We start from the raw sequence: 15440 nt of genomic DNA, 5'->3' as shown, positions 1-15440 counted from the left end.
TTTGATAGAAAGAGGGCAGCTGATTAATAATAGGCTAGTGGTAGTTACACTTGCTGGCTATGTGCAAATGAGGGTGAGAAGGGGTTTGCTTCCCCCTTTCTCTGGAGCTAAGCATAGTCCTCACCTAAGTGTTGCTTTGTTTGGCTACATAGGCAATACAGGCAGTAATACCATATATGTTCTGAAACAGTCAGAACCACAGTTCAGACATATTCGGTACCAGCCACTGTGGATAAGTATTCCCCTGGCCTGTGCTTCCACCTCCCATATTATACAAGTGAGCAGGAAAGAGACTCTCACCAGAGGTTAGGAAAACTGAGTGATTTATAACATTGGTGGTAGGTGGAACAGGGGAGGCTGTGGGACCAACAGAGCCAAGTATTTTAAGCATCTGTTATAGGCCTGTGCCAGATGCAGGATACCAGACAAGATGTGCCATTTGTCTGTTCTTGAATGGAATTTCCTATGTCCCTAATACCAAGCAAACTCTGTTTATTTATAATATAATATACTTCTGGTTTTGTAGAGATGATATACAGCACATTTCATCTTTTCACTCTCACAATGACATTTAAACACTTAAAAAGTGATTTATTTAGTTGTGTAAATTCAGCCAGGCTTGGAAGGTGTTTTGCTTTGTCATGGGTGAATCTGTAAAGGCTGGAAAACTTCTCTGTTTAGGTAGGCTGAATTGTGTAGTTTGTAGAAGTAAAGTTTTCTCTAACGCTTGTCTGGGTTAAGAATGAGACCCAAGTTCTTGTAAGACCTATGTCAGTGATTTCAAGAGATTCAAGGCAGTGATTTCAAGTGACCGTTTTCATGGGCACAAAGAGAAGAATGATTTGGGAAATGCTGACTGTCCTCCCCTGAAAGTGGAACTTTTTTCCACTTTTAAGTGATTATACTTAGTAAGTGATTCCAATTATTTCTCAAAGAAATAAGCAGGAACTTCTAAGCAAAACTTTTTCTCAGAATATGTCAATTCATAAGCACAGCTCTTTGGTGGAAACACAAGCATTGGTTGTAAAAGGAAACATCTCTCACTTCTTGGAGTGCATTTCTAGACAAAATTAAGACAGAAACATAACCTTCCCAGAGTAACAATATCTCATAATGAGACTGATTACCTAGGAGTTGAGTATGCCACCTTTAAGTCTCTGTGTTACCTTGTTAATACCAAAGACACAAGCCCCAAACTACACTTAAGACCAGGTGGAAAAGTTAGTGCTAGGGTATTTAAGCCTAGAAGGAAAATGCAACAGCCTTACAGTAGAAGACCTTGGTTCCAGAGTAAGGTAATTGCGCAGAACGGTCAATCTTCTGCACATCAACCTTTATCAATGTTGGCACCCTTTTCTGCTAGCACTGGAATGCCTGTTTGCTCTGCTTCAAAGGCACATCAGGCTGGACTGTCAAACCTGCCAGCCTTTTCCATGGGCCCTTTCTGATACCTCTGCTCCAGCCTCACATCTCGCAGTCCTTTACCAGCAGGCTGTGTCCCGATGACCTTGCTACTCTCCAAACTAAGACCTCTTTTGAACTGTTGCTTGTTTCTGAGTTCAGAGGAGATGACACCCAAGACAGACTTCTTGACCTGGGCCCTCAGTAGACCCCAGCTTTTCCACAGAAATGCCTTGGCTTCTTCCAAGGACAGGACAAGAGAATTAAAAATAAATAAACAAAAATCTGCAAGATGTGGAAAAAGGGAAAAGTTGTAGTTACAAATTTGCCGACAAAAACATGAAGGCCCACAAAATTACTGATCATAATCCAAGTTTCTCCAGTGATATTCCCTATAACTTTTTAGGTCACAAGGTACATTAAAGCATGTGCAATTAACTGTCTGCATAAACAAGCTGCATGACCTCACCCCTTTCTGCCTCAGTTTTTCTGTTTGTAAGGCTGAGGCTGTAATATTTGACTGGGGTATCGCTCCAAAGTCCAGGTTCTGACTAGAGTTGTTATTACGATAATTACTGCAGCAGATGTCAGAATCAAGTGAAAGCACTGTCATTCAACAATTAAAGCACAAACCACAGCTATCACTTTCCTTGTGTTATTACAGGTATAGACACAACGGAGCAGAAAACATGCTCACGCTTGCTTTTAGGTGTAATCCTCTGTTAAGAGAGTATGTCTCTGCACCACCACCCCCACCCCCCCCAAGGTTTTTCCAGTGCACTTAGCTGTTTCTAGCTGTAGCTAGAAAAGATACAGCTGCATTTTTTGGCTTATATAGCTTGAGCTCAACCCTCAGCCACAGCTTAGTCTGAGCTGTTTTACAAAACTATTTTTCTGTAAACATTTTCATTCAATAGTTATCATGTGATATCTGTGCTCCCTTAAAACACCCCAGTGACTGGGTGCCTTATCTTTCTATTACCAGACTGGTCAGATACTGCCTCAGGACATGGTCTGAAAGCTGGTGACAGAAGTGAGATGGAGCTTAATGAAAGCTGGACTCTGAGGTGGAGTCCTGTGATAGACAGTCCAACAAGTTGATGCTGAGTGACACAGCAGCACCTTGAGTGGTAGTTGAATAGATATGGTCAGTTTGGAGAGGAATTTCTAAGCTAGCCTTGAGCTCATGGCTTTGGAAACTGTAATTTGCAAATGGGCCTCACACAAACAGACCACAAAATACAGGATCCAGGCTGGGTTTTGGGGGTTTTGCATACATTCACACTTTGGGGTACTCAGAATCTGGAGGCAGGTCCTTCCTTGAGGTTCAGGACAATCTCTAATGTAGCTAAATCATGCAGCTTACAGAGGCTGCTGTAAGGAGGCTGCTGCTTCCCAGAGGTAAAGTCCAGCCAAGAATAGCATGCGTTTCCTCCTCTGCATCTAGCACAACTGCAGCTAAGTGGTTGCTTATGTTCAGAAATGAATGAAATATTCAATGAAAACAAGAATCTTCACTGACGCGACCACTGCTTCTTAATCATTACACAAAATAGTGTTGTCTGCCCAAGCGTGCCTGGCTCTCTAAGGATAATGGAGACAGCACAGTGTTTGGATAGCTGCTGCTTTTTTCTGAAGAGCGGGGAGGGTGTGCCTGTGTGAGGGCATGTTCACAAGAGTTTTAGCCCAGAAAGAAATAGGTACATCTGGAAAGAGCATAATCCAGGTTGCCAGACTCTGGCACTGCTACTAGAAATAATCCTTTCTCAGGAAAGTACCAAAATGTGGCTGTCTGGTTTGCCCACAAGTATCCGGGCATTTTTCTTGGCAGGCATGGGTACTGGCAATTATTTGGCATTTTGATTCCTGCCCCAACTAGTGTCTATTCTTTCTTTGCTGAAGATGGAAGGATATGCCTGTGGTTAAATCACTGGCCTACGGATTAGGCAAAGTGGGTTCTGCTCAGATTTTAGTCTGTATCCTTGGCCAGGTCACTTAAGCAAGAATTTTGAAAAGTGCTCAGCACCCACAAACAGGATCAGATTTTTCAAAAGCTCTCCACTTCTACTGAGGCAGCAGCCAGATGATCAAAGGAACTTTTCAGAAAATTTGGCTGTGAGTGTCATTGCGAGAGCTACTGGGTGCTGAGCACTCACGAAAATCTGGTTCTCGTTGAGGTGCCCGGATGGGAACCAAGCTCTCCAACTAGCCCCCATCTTGACAGGAAGACACTTGTGAATTTCGCCAGGAGCAATCTCTTGAAATGCTACACCAGCAACTTTCTCTGTGCCTCAATTTCCTCTAAAATGAGAGTGATGTTGCCAGGGTGCTTGTAAGGATACATTCATTAATCTACTGTATGTGATGTTCTTGGATGCTTCTGCAGCCAGGAGAGGGAGGTGGAGCGTTTTGTAGTATAATATCTTTCCAGACATACCGATCATTTGTGTAAGCAAGAGTGTGTTAAAGGGACTGGAGCAGGAGCCCAGGAGTCAGTTTTGCTCTGTGTACAATTTACAAGCCTTCAGGTTCAGGAGCTGCTGCTCTCTGTTTGCCTTAAACACTTGATCGTAAATCAGGGCTCCGCCATGCTGGGGGATGTAACTCATAGATCAAAAAGACTCACCCTGAAAAACCTTTGTGCTAAACAAAGTGGGGTGGGGAGAATACATTGGAAAGAAATGATAAAGCTGTTCCATTCAGCCTTCTGAACTCCCTGCCTGTTGAGTACAGTAGTTTTATCATTTTCCTTCCTCACGTGATATTTCTTTCCTCATATCCCGCCAAAGCATTTGGTATTTTGGGGGGAGTTTTGGAGTTTTAGAATTTCAACTTTACAAGACCGGTTACTCTCCTTATACTAGATACCCATATACAGTAGTATTTTTTGCAGACGGGCTTTTTTTGGTTTTAAGACCAAAGAACCTTAACTTCAAAATGGACATTTTTTTCTTTTTTTTTCTTTTAACTTACAGTGGCCTCAATTTTGCCTCCAGATGGGGAAATCTGAAAGGTCCTGAACCTCCTGTGGTGCATGCTGGAGCAGCCTTCCTTCTCTTTCCGAGCAGCTTCCCCTCACAGGATGCGACATTTTCTTTCCAGCAGAGAGTGGAGCCCCCCCTCTGCCCCCCTCATTTTTGGCCTTCCAGCACTGTCCGCATCTGCGCGAGCTAATGCTACCCAGATCCTTCTCAAAGGGGCACGGAGGGCTGGCACGCAGAAGTGAAGCCCCCGGGCTGTATCTCCAAAACCCAAGAAACCTCAAATGCATTGTGTTTCCATAAATGCTCCTCAGCTGACTGGGCTGTGGGGAGTTTCTGGTCTCCTCAACCCTTGCCTCTCCTTTGGGAATGGGAGGTGCAGGCTTTGAGTCCCTTTTCTGACTGCCAATGTGCAGAAACGGCGTTAACGTTGGAGCCGGGCGGAAGCACAGAGCCACAACGGGAGGCGGGAGGTGGTAGACCGACGTGACGGGCCCGGCCTGACTGACGAGGGGTCCCTCATCGCGGCTGCCCCGCGGCCCGCCGAGGGCGAGCTGTCACCGCCCCGCCGGGCGATGGCGCCTTCCTTCAGGGCTGTGGCGGCAACAGCGCGGCCCGGCCGGGGGCGGGCTCGCGCCGTGACCGTTACTGGCGGGTAACGGCGGCCGAGCGGGCGGGGCGGAGCCCCGGGGGTGCCTCGCGGCTGAGGCGGTGCGGCGCGGCCTCTTCAGCGATTCAGCTCGGTGCAGGCTCTGTGGGACGCAGGTGCTTAACGGCCACTTGTGTTACGGTGTTTTAAACCAAAATGGGGGTTCCGTCGGTTCGGGTTTTGGTTTTTTTAACAACTAAAGGGTCACTAAATTGAACCCGCTGACACAAACCCCGCTATCTCGACAGCTTTTGGCCACCAGGTACAACATTTCATGTTTCCCTGTATTCTCAAAAGACTTATAAGCAGTTGAGCAAGCAGAAATGTTTCTCCTCATCATCTTGGGTAGCAAGGGGGGAAGAAGCTGGGAAGGAATGGTTGCTGCGCCCTGAGCTGAAGTCTGTGGTGCTGAGTGCCCCCAGAAAGCGCCAATTTACTTCTTCAGTTAGCTTCAGCTTTGGTGAGAGTTGAGGGAGCCGCTCTCAGTCTCATGGATGTGGTCGTTATTTTGAAGGATAAGGCTGTATGTTATGAGTGTCCACCAAGCTAAAATTCCAGCTCCCAAAATATGCTTGATGAATGCAGCATTGAAAATACAATAGATTTCTGTTCACTTATTTTTTAAATACTTGTTTTCATGAGGTAAAGAGTAGAAAGTTGAAAGCACATGTAGCAGAGAACATGTCTCTGAGCAGTCACAAATTTAATTTGTTTTGCTTGTGTTTCATAGTCCTGAGTTCTTGAGAGCGTTCAGCATACGAGTGACAGATGTGATGTTGAAAATAGGGTGTTTCAAAAGAATAATATAAAATATTCATTGCAAGTGAATTCTGAACTCAGTGAAAGGTAGTTTTTGTCCTTGAAATTTGAATCTAAGAGCTCTCTTGCCTTGACTGTGGAACAGAGATACACCATAAGAATCACATGCCAAAACTAACTGGTAGCTTGGATTTTAGGTACTAAGTATTTGCAACTAGCTGCTTAAAAGCAACTTAAAAATGAGATGCAATGAAGGTAACATAACAAAAGACAGCTGAGATGAGTGGATTTCCTTTAAACTGCAACTTAAAAGCCATCTGATAATTTTATAGCAGTACAAAAATAAAAAATTTACTGCTGCAGATGAATCTTTAATCGAGTATCAGGCTTGGATGTTAAACACATCTAAAAAATAAAGTTTTCTTTATTTCCAGGATAGTATGAGCAATGTTTTTAGCTGAGGCTAGTTACACAAGCTTAGGGAGCAATCCTAAGATGTTTTTCCATGTTTCCTGATGTAATAAATTATGCCCAGATCTCCAAAAGATAGTAATAGCCTGTAGGAGTTCTAAGCATAAGAACTAAGAAAACACCCTTGCAATGGCAGCTTGGACTGTACTGCATAGACTTCCTAAACTGAGCTATGCTGGTTGGAACTGGAGGAGAGCAGGAATTCCTGCAACAGGCACAGAACATCCAACTACTGCACCACTTCCTTCTGTGGAAGACAGAAACTGCTGCTGCGTCTGCACCTGTATGCACATACAGCAAAACAGTTCAGAGATCTCGCTGCCCAGACTTGCATGCAACTTGTGTGCACAGTAGGAACTCAGTTCATCATGAACACCTTCATCCTTCACTGGAGCATATTTTTGGAGCTATTCATCTGGAAGGCTGGGATAGGATGGGACAGAATCCTTGCAGTTGTTGCCTTTTTAATTCATGTAGGGAATTACTGTTTAATGAATAGGCAGGGTAGCTCCTGTGAACTGACATTCAGCCTGTGAATTCTACATTAAAGTACCGAGTCTTGTCCAGTAATCTACAGCAGCATATCAGAAATAGTACCCACAACAAGTATTCCAGTCTCAAAATACATTCAAGTGGAGCCTAGTAATGGTTACAGCCATTTTTGAGAGCACAGCTGGATTCTACTAAGCTCTGTCCACCCTCAGCAAAAGTCTTTCCATTCATTGGAGGGCTTGTGCCCTGTTTGACAGCTCTTTTTTTTACCCTCTTTAAGTTAACCAGAACTTGGCTTTGGCCCTTTAAATCCTTTTCCCTATCAACTCAGCAACCACAGAGGCAGTTTATTACTGAAAATAAATCTAAGAATCAGTTTTGGCCAGCATTGTCTTGGAAAGTTCATTTTATTAACATGGTTTTGGTTTTATTTCAAAAACACTTTGACAAGCACTGACATTTTTGGAACCAGTAAAGCACAAGAGACATACTCCTAAAGGCCCAAGCTTTGCATTTTTCTGCAGCGAACAATGTGATGTGCTACTATGGTAAATTCAATTCAAGCCACTGACTGAAAGGAAATAAGTACTGAGTGTTGTCTTTTTTCCTTCATTTTCTAAAATACGTTTTGTGTGAATGCTAGTGCTTGTGGGATGCACTTGCTTAACTACTCTTCACTTATTTCCTTTTTACCTATAGTACAGGTGACACGTATCAATGCTGGCAACATAAACTTTTCTCACAAGCCTGCTTTTATTGCTCGACTTTGACCTAAAGTAACTACATCTTGACTTTTTGCTGAGATTTGCCAGCAAGGGTCCCAGTTGTGTGTTTTATATTAATGTCCATCAACTGAGAGTTGGACTAATATAATCTAATTAATTTACAACGAAATACTGGGAAATATCTGAACACCTTCTTTTCCTTTTTCTTTCTTTCTTTTTTTTTTTTTTTTTTAAGGCAAGCTGAAAGAGAAATTCTGTTCTCTGAGCCACATAAAAGACCCTTGTTCTGATACTCTGCATTCACTGGAGCTCCACACATGGTGGGAAGAATGGAAGGGCAGACTAGAGGTAAGTCATGTGCTGGCGTAAGCAGACTTGAATACTAGATTTCTTCAGTGGTAAGTTGATTGTATTTGGTATAAGTGTCCCTGGGGCTGTGCCATCATCCATTCTGTCCCTTTGAAAATTACATTGAGTAAATGAGAGGCAATGTAAGCATCTCCATTTCAGAGACTGTAGTGTAGTATATATATATGTGTTGTTGCTTCACATCATGACACTGGGTTTTGTTAGAAACTTGTTTTGCTCTCTGGAATTTTCAATTGCAAAAATGGACAAATGCTTTGCTTCAAGTTCCCTATGCAAGTCTACAGTGTGCTACTGTCCACTTCTTACTTTCAGAGAGAAGAATGCAGCAGTATGTTGGTCTGGAAAGAGTGGCTGATTTTTTAGTTAGCAAGAAACATATGCTGCAGATGTTTCAAAAATCTGGCTTTTAAGATACCTTTGATATCTAGTATGTCAAGCTGTTAGTTTTGACTCATTCTCCCTTTAATAGGATAGGTTATATGTATCCTGTATGTTGCTGTGATAGATTCCTGGGAGCTGAAGTGAACTGGCATACCTGACCCAGGAGTTTGTGATTTTTAGTGCTATGAATATTTATTTAAAGTAGAAACTGTTTCTTAAGTGTGCAGTATATTTTTCTCATCTCAACTTTATTTCAGAGTGACTGCATAAATTGTATGACCTGTTTCTCCAGTTGCATAACAAGATTATACAGGCCTTTCACTACAAGAATGGAAAAGAACTAGTTAGGTTCTTATTCAGTTTTGTTTTGATTTGTGGGGGATTTTTTAGGTTGGAGCGTTCTTGTTGGTACCATTTATTTCTTTTTTTTGCAAATGTGGAGTTCTCAGAAGCTGACATTCTGAAGTGTTACAATTTGGGATTGCCAAGAATATTTGTGATAACTGGCCAGATGTCTCTAAACTGAGTGTAATGAACACACACACACACACATACACACACACTTTTCGTGAAGAGGTGGAACAAGCAAGGTGTGCATATGATGCATGACAGAAGGATGCTCTAGCTGCGTAGTATTATGAAAGGCATAGCTGCTAGCATGCTTCTCAAATCTTAAGTGGAAAGTTTTTTACCTCCCAGGAACTCCATATTATTTTTGAGTGCCCTCATGTTGAACTCAGTGTAGTTGTTGATGAGACCCTATAAAGAATGATGTCCACATACGTGCACAGACACCACAGTCATCAGTTTACCGCATGCACGCAGCACTGGGAATAGAACTTAAGACCTTCGCCTCCGCAAACACAGCTGCTCATCTGGCTGTGGGCTTTGTAGCCAGCAGAGGGAACTGATAAACGCTCTCATAGGGCTGCTTTATATATTTTTTCTAACCAAGAGAGGGCACTGATTCTCACTCCCTTTTGAAAACCCCTCAACAGTTTCACCTGCCATTCAAGAAGCAACAGACTTACATTCATCTTGCTTTTGCTATAAAATATGGACTTGCATGAAGAACTTTTAATCATCAAAAGATGTCCCTAGACTGCATAGTGGTATTAATCCCCTGCAGTGCAATTATGAGACATTAAATTCATTACACATCAAGACAATTACAGAAACACATCCAACATTTCAGGAGTACAGGGAGACCAAGCACAATTGTTTACTGATGTGTACAGAGAATAGGCACAGTTATTGCACAAGACCCACAAAAGGCTTCAGAACCAGGACTCTTCATTATCTTTTTAAACACACATAACTCCACAACTTTTGCTGAAGGAGAATTACGTTAGCACAAAAGAATAGATCTCACTTTCTGTAGGGAAAGCCACAAAAAAGGCAACATCACTTAAACAAAACTCTAGAAGGTGTAAGTGGCAAAAGTAAGAAACTTTTATACAGTTAAATACAGATATTTGTTGGTTTTAATCAGACAGAACAAGCCACATTTAATGTTTTTGTCTTTTCTTGTGCCTCACTACAATAACTCCATTGAACCATTGCTCTTTTAGAAATATGACATTAGTGAAAATTATCTCCCTGTAGAAGGAAAGAACCCAGGGCTTAGAATAATTGGAAGGCCAAAAAAGTAATGGAAAATATAGGGATATATTTAAGCTTCAGGGATAAAACTTAATCTTTCCTCCCCTGAGATATATAGCAAGACAGAGTAAGTGGGCAGAAAATTCTGCCTTGTAAATGTGCCTATGGATGTATGAAAATTGTCCTACCTTCTACGGCAGGTGGTGACATGACCATTAATGGTTCTTTTTCTAGTCCTTATCACTCCTGCTACTCCTCCAGTTACCTCTCACACATTCACTATTTTATCTATGAGCAATGCATGCTTAGTGGTAATTTTCAATTTAAAAGAATAAGAGACAAGGCCTCCATTGCTAGGGCAATTACTCTAGAAATCAAGTGTTGGAATGTGCTAATTTTTCTTTTTTTTTTAAATGCAGTATTTGCAAGGCCACGGGAGCAATTAGGAGTCTGTACCCTCGTAAATTAGCTCTAGGGTTAAAAACTAAAGGGATAGGGCAAAGCTGGTGGGTTTGGGGGTGTGTGTGTCATTTGTTTGTTTTAATGGGTATGAAATTATATCCTATATGTTTATAGAGGTGGCACATGATAGCAAATGTAGAAAAGAAAGGAAGAATATATTCTACATGCCATACAAGATCCAGTTGAATAATTTTGCTTAAGTACCATGTGCTTCTCTTTGAGCTCTTTACTGCTACTGAGTTACCAAGACTGAATTCTTATAGTTAGATGTTGGCCATCATTTGTGGTCCATGGCAGTGGATCTCGGCTTGCTCATCCTGCCAAGAGTGGGTTGGTCTCTAACCACAGAGGGTAAGAAAGAGGTGGTCTTTTGGTTATTTATTTATTTATTTACCCCCTCCAAGAATGATTTGCAAATCCTGTAAAGGGATTTGTAAAGGGTTTCACAGAAAGTTCAAAAGTGTTAGGAGTAAATTACCTCTCTCAAGGTTTGTCACTGGAATTCTCCCTGCTGTTCAGCCCAAAAGAGTCATGCAAAGACAGATCAGCTGCAAAGGGGTGGAATTCATAAGGCTGAGTACAAAATGAAGAATGGGATTAAAGTGCTGTACTGGAACCCAGGAGAGCTAAATCTGACTCTACCATGAATTTTCACTGGGACTATAAACAAAACAGTCCATGTATTTAGTATCAGCATGGCCAGAGGAAAACATATCTCTGCCTCTCAGAGAAGTGGGTGAAAATAAATTCATGAAGATCAGAATGTCTCACAAGCAGTCATAGCTGCAGGCCTATGCATAAATAAGCAGACAGTGATATGTTTATCCTGTGTTTCTAGTGTATCTGTATCTAGTGTAACACTTTTGACAGCAGTGGGAATTACACTAGTGGCTTAAGTGGGCATTAGTGCCCTAAATGAACACCTAAAAAACCTTAGCACAACCACCAGGAGAAATAGCTGAGCATGCCTGCTTAACACTTAACTAGTCTGTGGCTGAAAAATTACTATAGTCTCTTCACCTTTATTCTGTTATTTTAAAATGTTATGGTCATTACTCAAAAAATCTGAATTCATCGTTCTCCCACTGATTTACTTTTTTTAATTGTGGTTGTAGTGCTATTTTAAAATGACAGTATTTTTATCTTAATATTAGTATGCTTTGATCTTATAAAAAGGAGTTTCAGATCAGCACAGAAGTCAATAAATGCATTCCTAGACATCTAAGTTCTCTTGGAGACCTGCTGGGTGCAGTTTCCCTTCATCCCCTGCTGCAAAGTGATGCTAAGCTGAATTACCTACTCAGCCTAAGAGAGAAATTGCTCAGAGGAGATTCTGATCTAAATTAGACGCATTCCTTTGAATAGAGTTTTCTTAATATGTCCTGCAATCCATTTTTCAGATGCCAAAACATTGCATTTCACAGCAGGCTTTAATAAAAGGTATTTTACCGTGTACAAATTTCCTGTGGCAAATGCACTTAAAATTTTTTTTTTTCTTGAAAATTGTTCTGTTAGAAATTTTGATTTATCTGATAGAGTAAAATTCTGTGTGAACAGTGAGGCTTTACTGCCAGATTGTAGACCTAAATTCTGTATGCATTACACTTAAAATCACGTATCTGTGTTTTACAAGAGGGGTGTTTTTGGAGAGGGAAGGGAGGTTTGCTATAAAAATCTGATGTTAACTAAGGAATAAAATTTTGTAGCTCAGAGAGAGAATGCCAGTTATGATGAAAACCATTGGGCTCTATTCCTGTCTTCTATGGGCAATTTATATGGATTACCTGGATGCAAAAATAGTTTTACTCTAAGCCTGCTATAGAAAGCACTGTACTTTGTTTTTGAATACTTCCATTTGTTTGGTTTTTGGGTTTTTGTTTGGTTTTGGGGTTTTTGTTTGGGTTTGGTTTTTTTTTAAAGATACTTATGTAATCTTCCAGGCAAATAGCTGAAGGCAGTGTTTTCTTTTCCCCATTAGTTACAATAGATAACATATAAAATACAGAAAAAAACTTAGATACAGTATGCAGGAAAGGGCACTTTGAGCAGAGTTCTGCAGTTGTTATACAGTACTATAGCTTAAAATGTTTCAACTAATGTGAGTACAGCTATATGTGGACATAATTCTTTTTTAGAAAAAACTTTTTATTTGGGGAAAGAACAAAAAAGAGTCAATTTGGAGAACTGTTTAGCTATCAAGAAGAAAATATCACTCTCTAACTGCAGGATGTATTACATAGAGTAGAAGCAAAAAATTTACAGACAGCATTCACTGCTTGCTTTTGGTAGTTCATGCTTTCCCTCCTCTCTGAGCACTGGAGAGAGGCATTCTAGGATTAGGATTTCTATGATGGAATTTCTTTAAACAGGTGACTTTGTGTTGGAAGTGCACTGACTTGCACAACATGAGAAACTGGTACTAGTCACTAATAGATTCACCTCTGTGAGGATGGATAGATGAGGGAGTGCAGATATAGTTTTCAAACCACTTTTTCATGTTTCAACTGTTCAGTAGCTGTCTCTGAAGCACTTAACTATTCCTTCCTCTAGTATTAGAAATGCCTATGTAGGCAAACTGTAGATAAAATATAATACAAGCTGATCTAGAAATTTCATAGACACACAATGTCTGTTGTTCCAAGAAACAGAACTTTGCTTGTGAAATGTGTATTTTAAGCATATTTGGTACCAGATAGTGAATTCCACCAGCATTATTACTGTGCTTCTGTGAGGGCTTAAGTTCCATCACACTTTTTTTAAAGGCAGTGAATCCTGTGAAGATGCACTTCAGTCCCAAGATCGGCTCAATCTGGCTAGTCAATAATAATAACAGTAATAAAAAACAATTCCTTCCTTAAATTACCGCTAAGCTGTTTGTTTTTTTTTTCCTCAACCAGAATTTAAGGAAGCTTTAGAGTGTAGTTTTTTTGATAACTTTGGACTGAGAGGGAGACTACTAAGAGGGATAATAAATTGTTAGAATTGGTCTGGGTATACACTAACCTCTTCAAAATAAATCAGAAAGGGAGAGAAGAACTTTTCCCAGCCACACAGTGTTTCCCAGCAATATCTGTTGTTATTTCATTGCTAGAACAACAGACTTACTAACTTAAATGTCAGATGACACTACATCTGAAAAAAAAAAGGGGGGGGGGGGGAGCCAGCACCACCCAGCAAGGCAGTGCTAGAGTTCACATTAAGACTTCCTCACAATAGCTGGTTAGAACAGAAACCTGAAGTAGCAGTAAGCTTACCTTGAGTATACAAGATCCAAGGAGAGAAGATCACTGGCTCAGAACAGTGGAGGACTGAGAAAGTGCTCTGATCTGCTGCTGGTAGCATGCACTTGGCTTTTATGTGCAGGTGGGAGGAGCTGCTCCCTATGGTAGGTGGGCAGAGAGGATAGCAGACAGACAGCCTTCAGAAGGCATTGTAGGGTAGGTCTTTGCTCTTTGGGGACAGAGAGAGGCAGAAAAAGCAAGCTGGGTGGCATTTACAGGAGGAATAGTGTTGGATATATTTGTTGTTGTTTTTTCTTTAAATATTTAATTAAGTAAAGATTTTCTACTCTGTTTCTCTGAATCTTTGAATTATTCCAGTTACAGTTATAATGCTACTAGGTCTCACTTTGTCTTTTGGAAGGAGTTTTTCAGCAGTGAGGTAATAATGCAAAGTAGTTATCATAAAGGCTGGTGTTTCTCTTTCTAAGAAGTGATAGCTATGAAGCAGCAGCCCCTTGATCCTTGAAGTTGTCTGTTTACTCAGGGATTGAACTTCCTTTATATTCCAAATATCTACTAGATCTCAGCTCCGGAATCCTCCTAAGTTTCTGTTGTGCTGAACTACCCAGCTTTTCCTTGATGCAGCTGTAACATGTTCCATCTACAAACAAACTGAGCAGTTTTATTGTTCCCTGTGTCTGAGTTCTAAACAATTTTCCCAACTGGTATTCTCAAAAGGCAAATGTAGCCAAAAAGACAAACCAGTAGGAATACGCATTCCTGGTGGTTTCTGTGTAAAATTTCATTGTTCATTTTAACTCATTCATTGCTTTCAGGGCACAGAAGAGCGGATGGCACAGTGTCCAGACACTGGCTCCTGCCGGTGAAACAGGCAGTTGTACCCATCTGGAATACACTAATTCCGTATTTGCACATGTCCCTGCATGAGGCATCTGGGCCTGTATTATTTACCATAATACATGAGTAAAACCTGTGTCATATTGGAACATTAGTGAGTGGAAAAAGCCAGAAAGAGAGAACAGAAAGGGGAGGACAGTGGTGTGAAATCAAGGGAGAGGCTAGAGGAGGTGCATCCTGATTTAAAATCCGGGGAGGACTTGGCAGAAAAATGAATAAGAACCTGAGTTCACAGAGTTGAGATAAGGAAGTTTGTAGTGAAGGTGATGCTGATGAGATATGATATATACTGCTTCTTGCACTAAAGGGCCAAACTGGTCACTGGATAAGGAGGTATGAGATGCTTATAGAACCTGGGAACTTCCGTCAATATCCTGAATTTGCTCTCAGTGTTAGACTTTTGTGTCTGTATTTTGAGATCTGAATATATGTATGCTATGATCAGTGTAAATAGGTCTCAAGTCCTAAGATGATTATATTGGGAGTGCTTATTAAGTCTTATGATGGACTCAGAGTAACATTCACTTCCTTATCTTTCTTATCCTTTCCTCTTGACTATAATGATCATTTGGGGAAAAAAAAAAAAAAAGTAGTACTGAGTGAGTTGATCAGAACATACTTAGTTGCATGCAACTTTGTTTCTGTCTTTTTAGAAAAAGGCTTACAAATCAAGCACCCATCAACTTGGATGTCAGTGTTATATGGCAGAAGTAGCTGCATAACCCTGGTGCCTCTGTGAGATTTAGAACTGTCAAGCTGAAAAGGACTGGTTAAATTGCTAATATATCTTACAGGTATCAGGTTGCTGTTGGATAGGGCAATTTTTACATTATTGCAACTAATTGTGAAAAAAAGTCATGTTATTTCATTATTTTGTCATTTCTGTAGCACTCAGTATATTTTTACAGTTCTCATTAAGAAATAAGTTTCTGCTCTGAAGAGATTACAGTGTGCTTTTAGGAAGGCTATATGAAGTAATGGTAACATGGGAATAGGGAAAGCAAAGTTA

General features: G+C 40.9%; 2 protein-coding genes across 8 annotated transcripts in view; one reads left to right on the top strand and one right to left on the bottom strand.

Annotated features, from left to right (window-relative positions):
• COL8A1 (collagen type VIII alpha 1 chain) overlaps window positions 1-13668 on the bottom strand; it is a 93381-nt gene extending 79713 nt beyond the window's left edge. For 3 of the 7 annotated variants that reach the window (XM_075034243.1, XM_075034241.1, XM_075034246.1), the window contains exon 1: window positions 13547-13668. The gene's annotated coding sequence lies outside the window, so the exon portion shown is untranslated. Of the gene's footprint in view, window positions 1-10770; window positions 10866-13546 lie in introns of all 7 variants that reach the window. The other 4 variants (XM_075034245.1, XM_075034242.1, XM_075034244.1 and 1 more) reach the window with 4 other exon arrangements.
• DCBLD2 (discoidin, CUB and LCCL domain containing 2) overlaps window positions 13653-15440 on the top strand; it is a 243216-nt gene continuing 241428 nt past the window's right edge. Inside the window, exon 1 of the mRNA XM_075034251.1 lies at window positions 13653-13677. The gene's annotated coding sequence lies outside the window, so the exon portion shown is untranslated. The remainder of the gene's footprint in view (window positions 13678-15440) is intronic.

This window comes from Buteo buteo, chromosome 8, assembly GCF_964188355.1.
Source record: "Buteo buteo chromosome 8, bButBut1.hap1.1, whole genome shotgun sequence".
NCBI lineage: Eukaryota > Metazoa > Chordata > Aves > Accipitriformes > Accipitridae > Buteo > Buteo buteo.
The sequence above is the reverse complement of the archived record's forward strand: the minus strand, read 5'-3'. Positions and strand labels throughout refer to the sequence as shown.